At 41.3% G+C, this 15,000-nt stretch overlaps 1 protein-coding gene across 2 annotated transcripts in view; it reads left to right on the top strand.

The window, feature by feature from the left end:
• The window catches only part of LOC115221645 (probable pterin-4-alpha-carbinolamine dehydratase), a 43,354-nt gene that overhangs the window by 16,884 nt on the left and 11,470 nt on the right, over positions 1-15,000 (top strand). The gene's annotated exons all lie outside the window — the stretch shown is intronic.

Genomic DNA, 15,000 nt, shown 5'->3' with positions numbered 1-15,000 from the left:
GCGAGGGGGGTGGGGTTTTTATGTAGCTATGGTTACTGTCTCATGAGTGCTGTACTAGTAGTAGTAGTAGTAGTAGTAAACATAGTGTTTGTATTGTTATTGTTGTTGTGGTTCTTGCATTGATGTGGTCATAATGTTTGTATTGGCGTGATTGTAGTGTTGTTGTTTTTGTGGTGGTGGTCATGGTTGTAGTCGATGTTCTTGCTGTTGTTGTTGCTACAGATGTTGTCATTAACGCGGCTTGGCATCTTGCAGTTGTTGTTGTTGTTGTTATTCTTTTCGGTGGGGGTGTCTATAAAATGAGTACCAGTTGCGTACTGGGGTCAATGTAATCGACTTATGCCCTCCCTCAAAATTTCAGGCCTTGTGACCTACAGCAGAAAGGATTATTATTATTATTATCATCATCATCATTATTATTATTATTATTATTATTATTGTCATTATTGTTATCATTATTATTTCTTTATGCTCGGAGTTCAAATTCTGCCGAGGTCGACTTTGCCTTTCATCCTTTTGGGGGTCAATAAATTAAGTACCAGTTACGTACTGGGGTAAATCTAATCAACTGGTCCCCTTCCCCAAAATTTCTGGCCTTGTGAAAAGGATTATTATTATTATTATCATCATCATTATTATTTATTATTATTATTATATTATTGTTGTTGTTATTATTATTATTATTATTATTATTATTATTATTTCTTTATGCTTGGAGTTCAAATTCTGCCGAGGTCGACTTTGCCTTTCATCCCTTTGGGGGTCGATAAATTAAGTACCAGTTACATACTGGGGTAAATCTAATCAACTGGCTCCCTTCCCCAAAATTTCTGGCCTTGTGCCTAGAATAGAAAAGAATTATTATTATTATTTCTTTATGTTCTGAGTTCAAATTCTGCAGAGGTCGACTTTGCCTTTCATCTTTACAGGGTCGATAAATTAAGTACCAGTGAGTACTGGGGTCGATGTGATTGACTATCGCCCCTCCCCTTAAATTCCAGGCCTTGTGCCTATAGTAGAAAGGATTATCATCATATAAGGCAGTGAACTGGCAGAATCGTTAGCACATCAGGCGAAATGCTTGGCGGTATTTCACCAGTTGCTACGTTCTGAGTTCAAATTCCACTGAGGTCAACTTTGCCTTTCATCCTTTCGGGGTCAATGAATTAAGTACCAGTGAAACACTGGGGTCAATGAAATTGACTTGTTCCCCACCCCCACAAATTTCAGGCCTTGTGCATTTAGTAGAAAGGGTTATAATAATAATAATTAATATGTTGTCGTTATCATCGTTATGAATGTGGTGAGCCGGCGGAATCGTTAACACACCTGACAATAATGCTTAGTGGCACTTTGTTCTGAGTTCAAATTCCACCAAGGTCTCTTTCGCCTTTCTTTTATTTTTTTTTTTCTACTGGTCGATGAAGTAAGTACCAGTTACACACTGGAGTCGAAGTAATCAACTAACCCCTGGCTCCCCAAAAAATCTCAGGCTTTGTGCCTAAAGTAGATAGGATCGTTATTATTGGCAGAAACGTTGGCACGGGTGAAATGCTTCGTGTTATTTTGTCCGCTGCTGCGTTCTGAGTTCAAATTCCACCGAGGTCGACTTTGTCTTTCATCCTTTCGGGGTCGATAAAATTAAGTACCAGTTACGCACTGGAGTCGATGTAATCGACTTAATCCCTTTGTCTGTCCTTGTTTGTCTCCTCTGTGTTTAGCCCCTTGTGGGTAGTAAAGAAACAGGTATTTTGTCTGCCGCTATGTTCTGAGTTCAAATTCCGCTGAGGTCGACTTTGCCTTTCATCCTTTCGGGGTCAATAAATTAAGTACCAGTTACGCACTGGGGTCGATGTAATCGACTTAATCCCTTTGTCTGTCCTTGTTTGTCTCCTCTGTGTTTAGCCCCTTGTGGGTAGTAAAGAAACAGGTATTTTGTCTGCCGCTACGTTCTGAGTTCAAATTCCGCCGAGGTCGACTTTGCCTTTCATCCTTTCGGGGTCGATAAAATTAAGTACCAGTTATGCACTGGGGTCGATGTAATCGACTTAATCCCTTTGTCTGTCCTTGTTTGTCCCCTCTGTGTGTAACCCCTTGTGGGTAGTAAAGAAATAGGTATTTCGTCTGCCGCTACGTTCTGAGTTCAAATTCCGCCGAGGTCGACTTTGCCTTTCATCCTTTCGGGGTCGATAAATTAAGTACCAGTTACGCACTGGGGTCAATGTAATCGAATTAATCTGTTTGTCTCCTCTATGTTCAGCCCGTTGTGGGCAAAAAAAAAAAAATTATTATGAGTCGGTTGAGAAGGAATTGGAGAAGACCCTTGCTCCTGAGGTTTCAGGGAAATCTCAGACAATGGGGTTCCTTGATTATCCTTAGAGGTGCTCCTGTATCAGGAGGGCCACATCTATCATCTCCCCCCCTTTTTATATATTACCTTTGTAGGCTGTGCATATGTCTTTTTTTTCCAGCATATACCATGTATACGTTTTTTTTTTTTATTTCATTATTATATGTAACCCCCACACACACAATTTATGTCCGTCTGTCTGTCTCTGTATTGTCCCCCCTCACCCTTTGCCCTTGTGGCAGATAAATGAAATTATTATTATTCCCCCCCCTTTTGACCAGGCTCCCGTGGCTTTTATGGGTTTTTCCACGATTAACCTTTCGAAGCGCCTCCCCCTATTGGGAGTTTTTACTTGTTCTATTTTCTTTGTTATCTTGCATTTTTACACGGCCCTTTCAAACGGACAAACCCCTTTTTGTAACTTTCGTCCTGTATTTTGTCCTTACATGTTTTATTTGATTTTTGTTTGCCCTTGTGGCCAAGAAACGAATTAATTATTATTATTATTATTATGGTGGTTTGCTGGTAGAATTGTTAGCACACTGGACAAATTGCTTAGCCGTATTTCGTCTGCCATTACGTTCTGAGTTCAAATTCCACCGAGGTTGACTTTGCCTTTCATCCTTTCAGGGTTGATAAATTAAGTACCAGTTATGCACTGGGGTTGGTGTATTTGACACATCCCCTCCTACAGAATGGCTGCCCTTGTGGAAAAAATTTGAAACCATTATTATTATTATTATTATTATTATTATTATTATTATAGAGGGACAATTCTGAGAATACACTTTTTAAAAAAAAATGTTTGAAAGAAACTGTGGTTGGGGCTAAGCAAGGGCATGCTCCTCGTAGAAAATCCAGCTCCAAAAAAGCCCCATGGTAATAGCAAAGGAGAATGAGCACCAGCCAGCTGAAAGGTTGGGGTGGGCTGCACCTGCCTACCTCGGTTGCTATGGCTTTGTGGTAGATCTGGCCACCCCCACTAACGGGGACAAAACCCGGATTTAAAACACTGGATGATGATGATATATACATGTATGTATGTATGTATGTGACCGCGTGGGTACCGTTGGCGATTTTTTTTTTCCTCTGTCTTCCCTTCTCTGGATCTTTCCTTCTCCTATGTTTCCGACAAAGAGCTCCGCTCGAAACGTTAAACCCTCCTTCTTCCCTTCCTTCCTGAGCGTCCAATAATACTATATTTGTTCCACGTCCTCGCGTTGTTGTGTTTTCTCTTTGTGTTTTCATGTTTGGATTAACTTTATGTATGTATATACATGCTTTTTTTCTATTGTTAACAACTGTCTGAAGTGACAGAATGACTCGGGCTGAGCGTTTAGTGCATTGGCCCTTGTGCTTAGAATTTTCGGCCCTTAAAGTCATTCTGTAACTTCAGATGATTATCAATTATAAGCGCCCCCCCCCCCAACACACACACACACTTATACATACATGTGTATACGCATGCATATGTTTAAGCAGTACACGCTTTCGGCGTGAAGTGACTGGCGTGAGGAAGAGCATCTGACTGTGAAATCCGTGCCCAACAAAGACCATGCTGGAGCATGATGCTTTCCTCTCGGATCCATTGGATCTTTAATCAAATCATCAAACTCATGGAAGATGGCCATTAACAGACAACGATGATCATAAAGATTGTTTGCCAAGAGTCCAGAAGCTGGCTACCTGCATGGTTCTTGGTCTCAAGCATTTGTCTTATGAAGAAAGGCTGAAGACGCTCGACCTTTATTCTCTAGAAAAACGACGACGCCGTGGAGATCTCATTCTTGCTCACAACATCATAAGTGGAAAGTGTAACCTCTTGAAAGAGCTGTTCTTCACTCCTGCTCCAGAGCGTCGGCTGTGGGGTCACTCCGAAAAGCTCTATCTGCGACGATTTCATCTCAATCGAAGGAGAGGGGCTTTCTCCGTCCGGGTTGCGGATCCATAGAATAAGCTGCCGGACGAGATAGTGAAGATGCCGACGACCGCTCGGTTCAAAGTCTCTCTTGTCCAGAAATAGCCTGAACTCTTTGCATGAACACCACACTGTACATAACTCCATGTCCCCCTACATGGCCTTGCTTTTTGCTTTTTGAGCCAAAAAATTAACTTAACTTAACTATAATATGGCAGTCCTGGTTTAGGACTAATGTTACTGTAATTTTGCCCCAGGAGACATCGTCTCCAGCTGACATGATCTGTATCCTTATATTTTCGAACAAGGGAATCTAGTACCCCCACTCAGCTCAAAACAATATCTGCATATCGCGATTTCCAGATTATTTCCCTTCATCAGGAAATCTTCATACACAGATATTGTTTTCAGCTGAGTGGGGGTGCTAGATTCCCTTGTCCGAAAATATAAGGACACGGATCGGTCATATAGCCAGCTGGAGACGATGTCTCCTGGGGCTAAATTACAGCAACATCCGTCCTAAACCAGGACTGCCATGTTATGTTGGCAAACAATCTTTACTACAAAGTACTGTTGCTGAATATCTCTCGTTATGAGATTTAAAAATAGTAATTTTCTAACAAAGATGTTACACACACACACACACACATGAACACACACATAAATATATGCTTGCTCACACACACATACATTTATAAGATTAAAAGTCCAGGTAATGATAAGAGAGCAATATTTTTGGCACTAAATTGACAGCAATAAAAAATGGAAATCTCTCTACTACCTATAATTACGGTAATAATAGTGAAATATAAACCTCCTTCATATGGTAGTAAGTGCTAAACTCTCTGAATATGAGATTTTCATTGGGTTGACCTATTATGAGACACAGCATGGGGACAACAGATGTCCAAGGAGATAACGGAATTGATAATAAATCTGAAACGCTGCTGACAGAAGATCGGGAAGAATGAAGACGTAATGGCCCCAACAGTAATGCTTCTTATGTCTCTTTTATCCCTTTTACTTGTTTCAGTCATTTGACTGCGGCCATGCTGGAGCACCGCCTTTAGTCGAGCAAATCGACCCCAGGACTTATTCTTTGTAAGCCTAGTACTTATTCTATCAGTATCTTTTGCCGAACTGCTATGTTACGGGGACGTAAACACACCAGCATTGGTTGTCAAGTGATGTTTGGGGGACAAGCACAGACACACACACACAACACACACCACACACACACAACAAACATACACACCACACACATACACATATAAATATATATAGGCGCAGGAGGGCTGTGTGGTGGTAAGTGCTTGTTTACCAACCACATGGTTCCGGGTTCAGTCCACTGCGTGGCACCTTGGGCAAGTGTCTTCTACTATAGCCTTGGGCCGACCAAAGCTTGTGAGTGGATTTGGTAGACGGAAAACTGAAAAGAAGCCCGTCATATATATGTGTAATATATATATATGCGTGGTGTGTGTGTTTGTGTGTCTGTGTTTGTCCCCCTAGCATGCTTGACAACCGATTGCTGGTGGTTTATGTCCCCGTTACTTAGCGGTTCGGCAAAAGAGACCGATAGAATAAGTACTGGGCTTACAAAAACAATAAGTCCCGGGGTCGAGTTGCTCAATTAAAGGCGGTGCTCCAGCATGGCCGCAGTCAAATGACTGAAACAAGTAAAAGAGTATATAAATATATATACATACATATATACGACGGGCTTCTTTCAGTTTCCGTCTACCAAATCCACTCACAAGGCTTTGGTCAGCCTGAGGCTATAGTAGAAGACACTTGCCCAAGGTGCCACGCAGTGGGACTGAACCCGGAACCATGTGGTTGGTAAGCAAGCTACTTAACACACAGCCACTCCAGCACCTATATAGTTTTATAGTTATAGTTTTTTTTCTTTTAGACTGCGGCCATGCTGGGGCACTGCCTTGAACTTTTAGTTGTATGAATCAACCTCAGTACTTGTGTTTTAAGCCTGGTACTTATTCTGTTGGTCTCTTTTGCCGAACCGCTAATTTACAGGGATGTAAACACACCAACACTGGTTGTCAAATGGTGGTGGTGCGGGGATAGACTTACGCATAGATATACATAAATACATTGGCACCTGTGTCGGTGGCACATAAAAACACCATCCGAGCGTGGTCGTCTGCTAGCCTCATCTGGCACCTGTGTCGGTGGCACATAAAAACACCATCCGAGCGTGGCCGTTCGCCAGCCTCGTCTGGCACCTGTGTCGGTGGCACATAAAATCACCCACTACACTCTCGGAGTGGTTGGCGTTAGGAAGGGCATCCAGCTGTAGAAACACTGCCAGATCTGACTGGCCTGGTGCAGCCTTCGGGCTCCCCAGACACCAGTTGAACCGTCCAACCCATGCTAGCATGGAAAGCGGACGTTAAATGATGATGATGATGATGACATACACACACATATATATATAAACACGCGTGCGTGCACACACACATGTATACACGATGGGCTTCTTTCAGTTTCCATCTACCAAATCCATTCACAAGGATTTGGTCAGCCCAAGGCTAGAGTTGAAATTTATAGCAGAGAAGGGGACAAGTGGGACTTTTGTATGAGACGAAACAGATCTGTGTATAGAAGTGATATCTATGTATTTGTCCCCAGAAATAGCTGGAAAATAGGGGCATGGAAATGTCACTGAATGAAGGGTGTGTGTATGAGAGAGAGAGAGAGATGGGGGGGTGCCAAGAGGAATAAACTACTTATGTTAGGAGTTTTATGTAGCCTCGTCTGGCACTGAGCAGGTGGCACATAAAAAGCATCCACTGCACTCACGGAGTGGTTGGCGTTAGGAAGGGCATCCAGCTGTAGAAACACTGCCAGATCGAGATTGGAGCCTGGTGCAGCCTTCTGGCTTCCTAGACACCTGTTGAACCGTCCAACCCATGCTAGCATGGAAAACGGACGCTAAACGATAATGATGATGATGATGATGAAACTTAAGAATACAAAGGTAGGGAAAGCTGTTGGGCCACCAGGACCATTTCTGAGATGCTGGTAATAGCTAGTGCAAAGGCGGCGAGGTGGCAGAACCGTTAGCATGCCGGGCGAAATGCTTAGCGATATTTCATCTGCCTTTACATTCTGAGTTCAAATTCCGCCGAGGTCGACTTTGCCTTTCATCCTTTCAGGGTCGATTAAATAAGTACAAGTTATGCACTGGGGTCGATATAATCGACTTAATCCGTTTGTCTGTCCTTGTTTGTCTCCTCTATGTTTAGTCCCTTGTGGGTAGTAAAGAAATAGGTATTTCGTCTGCCAGTACATTCTGAGTTCAAATTCTGCTGAGGTCGACTTTGCCTTTCATCCTTTTGGGGTTGATAAATTAAGGACCAGTTACGCACTGAGGTCAATATAATCGACTTAATCCGTTTGTCTGTCCTTGTTTGCCCCCTCTGTGTTTAGCCCCTTGTGGGTAGTAAAGAAATAGGTATTTTGTCTGCCGTTACGTTCTGAGTTCCAATTCCGCCGAGGTCGACTTTGCCTTTCATCTTTTCAGGGTCGATTAAATAAGTACCAGTTATGCACTGGGTCGATATAATCGACTTAATCCGTTTCTCTGTCCTTGTTTGTCATCTCTGTGTTTAGCCCCTTGTGGGTAGTAAAGAAATAGCCCATCGTATATATGTATATATATATATGCGTTTGTGTGTCTGTGTTTGTCCCCCTAGCATTGCTTGACAATCGATGCTGGTGTGTTTATGTCCCCATAACTTAGCGGTTCAGCAAAAAGAGACCGATAGAATAAGTACTGGGCTTACAAAAAAAGAATAAGTCCCTGGGTCGAGTTGCTTGATTAAAGGCGGTGCTCCAGCATAGCCGCAGTCAAATGACTGAAACAAGTAAAAGAGAGTAAAGAGTATTTTGTGTATTATGGAAATATAACTAATTTATTGCAGATAAATTTGAACAACAAAAATCTTACAGGGACCCCCAAAGGTCATATGAGCCGCAGTTAAGAAACGCTGTTTCAGAGCAAAAATAAAGAGAAGGAAAATTGTTTAAGCCATTGTTGTTGTGAGTTGGTCTTTAGAGACATCAGTTACCTGGTTGCAAAAGTTGCAAAGCAGGTTACATACAGTTTGGCAGCAGTGGAGAGAGATTGCAGCAGTAAAGAAAGATTGATGATAGCGGTGGTGGTGGTGGTGGTGATAGTGATGATGATGATAGTGGTGGTGGTGGTAGTGATGATGATGATGATGATGATGATGGTAGCGGTGGTGGTGGTAGTGATGATGATGATGATGATATCGGTGGTGGTGGTAGTGATGATAAAGTGAGGGCGCGTGGCTTAGTGGTTAGGGCATTCGGCTCATGATCGTAAGGTTGTGAGTTCGATTCCCGGCGACGCGTTGTGTCCTTGAGCAAGACACTTTATTTCACGTTGCCCCAGTCCACTCAGCTGGCAAAAATGAGTTGTACTTGTATTTCAAAGGGTCAGCCTTGTCACTCTCTGTGTCACGCTGATTATCCCGAGAACTACGTTAAGGGTACACGTGTCTGTGGAATGCTCAGCATCATTGCACGTTAATTTCACGAGCAAGCTGTTCCGTTGATCGTATCAGCTGGGACCCTCGTCGTCGTAACCGACGGAGTGCTCCTATAAAGTGATGATGATAATGATGGTAGCGGTGGTGGTGGTGATGATTAAAATGGTGGTGGTGGTGATAAGGATGATGACAATGTGGAGAAGAGTAGAATTATTTATTTTTTTTTACTGTTTTACTCATAGAAGGTGAGGCAACACCATTGATCTTTTCAGGATCTTTGTGACTGGTTTGGAATAAGGGTGCAAATTATGTTTGGACCAGTGTTTTGGCCCAAATGCTTGCAACAACAGAATGGACTTTGCTAAATTCACCCCAAAGGCCTTATTTAACCCTTTAGCATTCAAACCGGCCATATCTGGCCAAAATATTTAACCTGTTTTATATTGAAACTGACCAGATCTCTCACCTCAGCCCTACCATGTCATTCTAAAACTAAACTATCACATCACTGAAATCTCTAAACTACAAGATAATGCATGATTAATTCAAACCATTTTAAATAAACAAACATCACATTTAACAGAATAATCTGAACACTAAAGGGTTAAACAACAGGTGTTAAACCAAGTCTGTCACCCCAAACTAGGAATCAGTCCGACAAACAGGCTTTCATTTAGTTTTATGTTTGTTATATCTCACCCACAAGGCTCTGGTCAATCCCTTGCCCTGACAGAAGATACTTGCCCAAGGTGTCACACAGTCGGATCAAACCAGAAAGTCACATAGATAAAAAACTAACTTCCCGTGCCAATATTTACATACTGTTATTATTTATAACTTTATACGTGCTTTGAGATCCACTATAAAAAGAATTTATTATATATATATATATATATATATATATATATATATATATATATATAAAAGTGTGACCTCGTGTGTACCGTTGGCGATTTTTTTTTTCCTCTGTCTTCCCTTCTCTGGATGTTTCCGACGAAGAGCTCCGCTTGAAACGTTAAACCCTCCTTCTTTCCTGAGCGTCCAATAATACTATATTTGTTCCACGTCCTCGCGTTGTTGTGTTTTTTTGTGCTTTCTTGTTTGGTTACTATATAATATATATATATATATATATATATATATATATATATAATAATTTTTTACGTAATAAGATAAAAAACCAAGGCTGTATAGATATTAGAGCATTTATAGATAGATGGTCTTACAGCTGTTTCTAGGATATTAATTAATAATATCCCTTCATCAGAGACAGTGTGAGAGGGAAAATTAAGTCATAGTTAGTTTCAATGTGATACAAAAGAGAGTGAGGTGGAGGAAAGAAAATAGGTGTAAGATATGTATGGGTACTGAATTTGTAAATCCATTTTTAGGCATAATTGGATATATGTGTAATTTTCCAATATTCTTTGAATAAAATCCGAAAGTCCAACAGAGTTTAATATGAGTTCTTCCAAATATAGAGTTTATAATCAATGTAAGATTCCCTTAGGAGTGAGATCCAGCTGGTTTTTAAACTTGGTCGTTCCCAGCAGGGAATTTATATACAGTGTTGCAGGGTCAAAGGTTTGTATTTAAAATGACCCAGAAATAGGGAGTGTATTAGTATGGTTAAATTGGAAACAGGAAGAGAGGAATGAAAGAAAGAGAAAAAAGGGAAAAAAGAAAGAGAATAAAGAGGAGAGAAAGAAAAAAATGAAAGAGGAGAGAGAAGACTAGTAAAAATAACAAAATGATAAAACAATAGTCGATGGAAACTGAAAGAAGCCTGTCATATGTATATATATATATATATATATATATTTCTTTACTACCCAGAAGGGGCTAAACACGGACAGACAAAGGGATTAAGTTGATTACATCGACTCCAGTGCGTAACTGGTACTTAATTTATCGACCCCGAAAGGATGAAAGGCAAAGTTGACCTCGGCAGAATTTGAACACGGAACGTAATGACAGACGAAATACGGCAACGCATTTCGCCCAGCGTGCTGACATTTCTGCCAGCTCGCTGGTACATATATATGTGTGTGTGTGTGTGTGTGTATCTGTCTACGTTTGTCCCTCCGCCCCACTGTTTGACAATCGGTATTAGTGTGTCCCCGTGACTTAGCAGTTCGGCAAAGTGACTGATAGAATAAGTATCAAGCTTAGAGAAAAAGAAAGAAAATAAATACTGAATTGAATTATAATGTGTGTGAGTGTGTGTGAGATCATCATCATCATTTAACATCCGTTTTTCCATGCCGGCATGGGTTAGAAGGTTTGACAGGAGCTGGCAAGCCAGAAGACTTTACCAGGCTTCACTGTTTTATGCCTGTCTATTATTTAAGCTCTATACTTATTTCTTTACTACCCACAAGGGGCTAAACACAGAGAGGACAAACAAGGACAGACAAAGGGTTTAAGTCAATTACATCGACCCCAGTGTGTAACTGGTACTTAATTTAATCGACCCCGAAAGGATGAAAAGCAAAGTCGACCTCGGCGGAATTTGAACTCAGAACGTAACGGCAGACGAAATACGGCTACGCATTTCGCCTGGCGTGCTAACGGTTCTGCCAGTTCGCCGCCTTTAAGCTCTATACTACCTCCTTCACCATACCACTGTGTTTTTTGCCTCCCTCCCTCCCTCTCTCTCCTTCTCAAACATAATTTATGACTTAACACTACCACCACCTCCATCACTCTTAATGTCACTTTCTTATGTAATTGCCCTAATTACCGATCTTTGTGTTACACCACCTTCCCGTCCTTCTACTCTTCCTACCCCACCTCCTTATACACACACACACATTCAAACAAGTTTATGCATATCATAAACGCACTCAAAATGCATAGAAATATGTACACACACACATTCATACATGTTTAATAGACCAACATACATCATTGTCATTTATACATATACATAACTCTCACATAAATGCATCTTCTGGAGATATGCTGTGATTGAGAAGACCCGACAAGTAAATGGAGATCACAGCTGTGGCCTACACCAGTGTCACATAACCAGACCATTTAAAAAGTACCTTTGAATTCTCTGGCGACACGCTGTGCTTGAGGAAACCCATTGAGTCAAGTAAAGTCGAAAATCAAAAATCAAATCACAATCAAAAATGGCTCTTGTGCTCGTTGCATGCAATAAGCACCATTCATGCTTGGGTTGTTGCCAGTGCTGCCTCACTGACTCTTGTGCTGCTGGGATGCAATAAGCACCATTCATGTGTGGTCGTTGCCAGTGTCACCTGACTGGCTCCCCGTGCTGGTGGAATGTAAAAAGCACCATCCGAATGTGGTCAATGCTAGCTCCTCCCCAACTGGCTCCTGTACCGGTAGCACATAAAAGGCAACATCTGAATGTGGCTGATACCAGTGCCGCCTGACTGGTTCCTGTGCCAGAGGCACGTAAAAAGCACCCACTACACTCTTGGAGTGGTTGCCATTAGGAAGGGCATCCAGCTGTAGAAACATTGCCAGATCTGATTAGAGTCTGGTGTGGCCTCCTGGCTTGCCAGTTCCCAGTCAATCCTTCCAACCCATGCCAGCATGAAAAACAGACGTTAAATGATGATGATTATATATATATAATATAAATCATGTGTACAGTGAAAAGCAAGAATCAGAATGGTGATATACATATTCATTCTTAAAATGTTTTGGCAGATTTGAAAGTAAATATGCCAATGGTTGTTCTGTCTCACCATTGGGGAACAACTCCTTTCGGGTAGGTATGTGTTCCTAACACACTTGATTCCTTAGAGTGAGGGGACTTTGGGACACTTGGTGTTTCAACATTGCTGTATCTCTTCAGTCAAAGCTGTTCTGGACAAATGAATCTAACAAGAATTTGTGGCTCTTGTTTATAGAAATCAGCAAACCAATTATTTTTCTTATGTGGTCAAGGTACCAGTTACGCACTGGGGGTCGATGTAATCGACTTAATCCGTTTGTCTGCCCTTGTTTGTCTCCTCTGTGTTTAGCCCCTTGTGGGTAATAAAGAAACATATCTATGTATGTCTATGTGTATATTTTAAGACAGTGATTTAATGGAATTTTGCTGCTATTTCTACCCGTCTGGAGCCAGTGACCTTGGTTCTTGTGTTTTTCGTTCTAGTTTTGATAGCAAGGAGGGGGTGTATGGGTGGGGGGAAGGAACCAGAGAACCCCCCCCCCCCCGGCCACATACTTAAATCCTGTTAACTTAGTTTTGCTAGCAAAACTCAACAGCTGCCTTGGTTCATAAAAAATCGGTTAAGGGGGGGGGAGACTGTTTTTTAAGAATATTAATTTGGTGGATGGGCATGGGTGGGTGGGTGGGTTGATGTTCTTAAGCTTGTTTCTGTCCTTAAATCTCCCTCATATTTTCTGTTCTTTTTCTATTCATTTTTTCTCTTTCATTTTCTCTCTTCTGTCTTTATGTCTCTCTCTCTCTTTTCTTTCTCTTTCTCTTCTATTTTATACTTGTTTCTCTTTTTCTCTTTGTCTCTTTTCTCTCTTTCTTCCTTCCTTTTTCTTTCTTTCTCTCTCTCTTGTTTCATTTCTCTCTTTCTTTCTTTCTCTCTCTCTTGTTTCATTTCTCTCTTTCTTTCTTTTTCTCTCTCTGTTTCTTTCTTTCTTTCCCTCTCTTTTTCCCCTTCTCTCATTGTTTCTTTCTCACTCTCTCTGTTCTCTCTCTCTCTCTCTCTCTGTTTCTTTCTTCCATCCTTTCTTTCTTTCTTCCTTCCTTCCTTTCTTTCTTTCTTTCTGTTCCCTCTTTCTTTGTTTCTCTCTCTTTCTTTGTTTCTTTCTTTCTTTCCCTCTCTTTTTCCCCTCTCTATTTCTTTCCCTCTCTCTGTTTCTTTCTTCCTTCCTTCATTTCTTTCTTTTTTTCTTTCTTCACCTCTCCCCCTCTCTCTACCTCCCCCCTTACACTCATCCCCACCCAACCACTTCTAACATTTGTTTCTCTCATCCCTCTTTATTAACCATTACACTGTCCCACCCACCCTCACATACAATGCCCTCCCACCCCACACTCAGCAAATACCTTTTCTAGGGTGGGGGGCAACATCTCAGGTCATACCAGAGGCAAACCTACTCACAATTCCCACAACTTCAGAGAGGGGGGGGCAGGTAGGGGTGCAAAGATCCTACTTATTATCACTCTTTTGCCTGACATCCACCCTTTTGTCAAATTCCCTGCTTTAAAATCCACCCCAGTTCCACACCCCTCCACCCTCTCTGTTTCAAGACTACCCTCTATTACTCGCCCCACCACCACCACCACCACCACCACCATCTGCCTCACCACTTTGTCATGAAATTCTAGTCAAGTGTTCTTGTTTGTAAGTTGCTTTCTTTAATTGAGGACACACAGACACACACATGTATATAAGTACATGTCCCTCTCTCTCTCTTTACCTATCTATATATCATCATCATCATCGTTTAACGTCCGCTTTCCATGCTAGCATGGGTTGGACGATTTGACTGATGTCTGGCAAACCAGAAGGCTGCACCAGGCTCCAATCTTGATCTGGCAAAGTTTCTACAGCTGGATGCCCTTCCTAACGCCAACCACTCCGAGAGTGTAGTGGGTACCAATCCAATATAAAATCAGTTTTTCACTTGCTATATATTATATATATATATATGCTTTTGGTGCTAATGGTTTTGTTATACAGCGTTGTAATTTACAATCTTGTAAATAATAATAACGGTATTTTTATATAAGCTTAAAGCTTATGACGATCACCTTGCAATGACTAAGGAAAATAGTCTAATAAAGGGGCATATAGGCCCTTGACAGAAAAAAGGTCCCACTGCGTGGAACCTTGGGCAATTGTCTTCTACTATAAACTTGGGATGACCAAAGCCTTGTGACAGGGTTTTGTAGACGGAAACTGAAAGAAGCCCACCGTATATATATATATATATATATATATATTTGTGTGTCTTTCTGTCTGTGTTGTCCACCCATCACAGCTTGATAACTGGTCTCGGTGTGTTTATGTCCCTGTAACTTAGCGGTTTGGCAAAAGAGACCGATAGAATAAGTACTAGGCTTAAAAGAAAATAAGTTCTAGGGTCGATTTGTTCATATAAAATCCTTCACACACACACATGTTTATTTATATATGTATATATATGAAAGTAGTGAGAGATAGGAGCAATTCATTAACTAGTACAAAACTTAA

The sequence above is a fragment of the Octopus sinensis genome, linkage group LG18 (assembly GCF_006345805.1).
Source record: "Octopus sinensis linkage group LG18, ASM634580v1, whole genome shotgun sequence".
Lineage (NCBI taxonomy): Eukaryota > Metazoa > Mollusca > Cephalopoda > Octopoda > Octopodidae > Octopus > Octopus sinensis.
This window is presented reverse-complemented; position numbering and strand designations above follow the sequence as displayed.